A 2698-nucleotide genomic window follows, 5' to 3' on the forward strand; every position below is an offset into this window, starting at 1 on the left:
GTGTATTCCGTGCAGACGATATGTTCGGCTACATATGAGTATAATTCTTATAATCACGGACTCTAGATGAGATATCAATATACGCTCCGTGTTATAATGTAGCCGGTTCCTAAGAGTTTGTTTTTAATGAATCCACTTGTTAAGCCTTTTTAGTAGTTTTTTTTCTTTTTTTCTTTATTTCCTTCACATGTATCACGTAAGCAATATATATTTTACTTTTTGACATGTTTAAAGTACTTTTCAAAATGCTGATGAACTTCGATTTAAAAAATACTTAATAAATGTTCGAAGTGTTTAATATTCAAGATGTCAACAGAAAGTTATTTTAATTTAAACTTTAAATTAAATGTGGATTAAAAATTTTGGTCACTTCTTAAAAGTTAGCTACAATATGTCCATTTTACATATAGGTCATAACTTAAATACAAAACCATGGGATGCATCGATCTAAACGAAATAAACAACATAAGTTAATATTTTGAAATGACCATATTGAACACAACAATCTAAGATTTTTTTTTACAAAATTTCTTTATCAGATAATAGTTGCCGCTGATCGGAAAGTAGTATTACCTATTCAAAAGACTTCACATTATCGAAAAAATCATAAACTAGTTAGTGGAGTGGATTATTAAATTGATTTTTTGATATATTTGCTCGACGAGCTGCTTTTTATATGTTAGTTGAGTGCAACACCTTTGATTCAACTTGAATCCCAAAAATATCAAAAACAAAAAAAACTGATAATAAAGAGAGGGTATTTGTTGGATTCGGTGAAATATCGATTTTATTTCACGAGTGATCATAGAAAAAATAGATTTTATATGATCACTAGTAAATTAAAATCGACATTCCACCGAATCCAACAAATTTTATTTTTATTTTATGTCTGTGTTCACCGTTTATTTACATTGTAAAAGAGTTTAACCGGCAAATTTCGCTGGTATCGTGACTTCATTTCGTCACAAAAAGACGCCATTTCACAGCAAAACAGTGAAAAAGATCGAAAAAATGTCAGTTTTTTTCACTGATATTTCTCTGTAAACTACCGAAAAGCATAAAATGATAAGTCTTATCATTTTTATATCTCTTAAAATAAATGCAGGAAATAGAATATGGCAATCAACAGAATTCTTCTTTGTCTTCAACAGTATCACTACACAATCACACACCAAGGCTGTTATTTTTTTAGCGCAATTGTTAAATGATACATTGAAGAGAAGCAACATATGCTACGCTATTTTAAAACACTACCACTGACCTTTTACTGAACCGTTACATAGCCCCAATTACAATTGGTAGTACCTTTTATGAGTAGAAAAAAGCTTTTTAATGAATTGAAAACGGATTAAAATGATGCAGTTTATTAAAGGAACAAAATTGTACGTCATAGTAGAATTTAAAACACGATATGTGGCATACATTAAAAATAAAATGTCTTTATCGCATATATCCATTTTATATAAATGTTCACAATCTTATGTATGATGTATATCACTTGTTAACGGGATAAACATTGAATATGTCGATAATGCGCTTGAAGCAATACAATCTCAGTAATAATGATCTAAGTAATGTAACGTTAAATAGTAAGCTATACAATAAATAATCATGCGAATGTCACAGAAGTAAACAACATTTGTTGAATGGAACCATTAAACTATAGTTATATTATTTAATCTTACAATCCTCATTCATATTCTCATGTAGGCTTACTATTGAGAAAATAAAAAGTCGGCATTAAAACCGTTCATGCTCGTTTTAATAGAAACACCCGTGCCAGTAAGCTACAATTGTTGTTACAGACGTAGGTAGATCTACAACTTGTTTGAGTAGATCTATGCGTTCAATAATCTATTGTAGTAACTCAAGTTAAAACAGACGTTTAAGCATATATGTTTACGATGTGCTTTTGATATACAATCAGTTAACAATCATTTAACGGCTCTTTTTACACAAATTTAAGTTCTACGTTTTGTATCTGTGCATTATAATAACCGAATTTATATTTAAGATCATCGAAATCGCTTATATGATTTATAAGTAACACAACGTCACAGTCATAGAAATTTCATATGTGTTTCTTCGCGAACATTTTGTATCCTGTACAGGCGATGTAGTTGTTGTTTTTTTTTTAAATTGTTTTAAACATAAACTCGCGCTAGGTAATCAACATGTTATGACTGCAGAAAGTAAAATAAATTCATGTATGACGAAATACAGTCCGCCAGATGGGATAATCCCGTGATGGTCAAGATGGCAACGACCATGCTAACCCAGGTATTGTTTGCCGTTTGATATCCTTTATTACTTTTTTTGTTTTTACTTGAAACCCAATTTCCAGCCATATCAGGAAAAGTGAGTAAAGTTTATGTCGTATTAAAATTCGCTTAATTTCTCGACTTTACTAGCTGTGAATTTTCTTAGAGGAAATGTAATTATGTCATTCCGCTAAGAAATTTTGTAGCGAGAAAAAAAAAGATATACAGCGAATATTTATACGAAATAAACGCTTGTTACTCATTTGCTTATATAGCTCGAAATTTAGCGGCATTTAAAAATAAATACAAGTAATACTTGGTAAAAAGGCATGGACGTCGCCGTCTTGACTATCACGTGATTACCCCGTCTGATCTGCGTCGTGCACCATATGACCTAATATTTTGAACCAATATTAATCTAAAGCCGGTTATCCACC

The sequence above is a fragment of the Dreissena polymorpha genome, chromosome 1 (genome assembly GCF_020536995.1).
Source record: "Dreissena polymorpha isolate Duluth1 chromosome 1, UMN_Dpol_1.0, whole genome shotgun sequence".
Taxonomy (NCBI): domain Eukaryota; kingdom Metazoa; phylum Mollusca; class Bivalvia; order Myida; family Dreissenidae; genus Dreissena; species Dreissena polymorpha.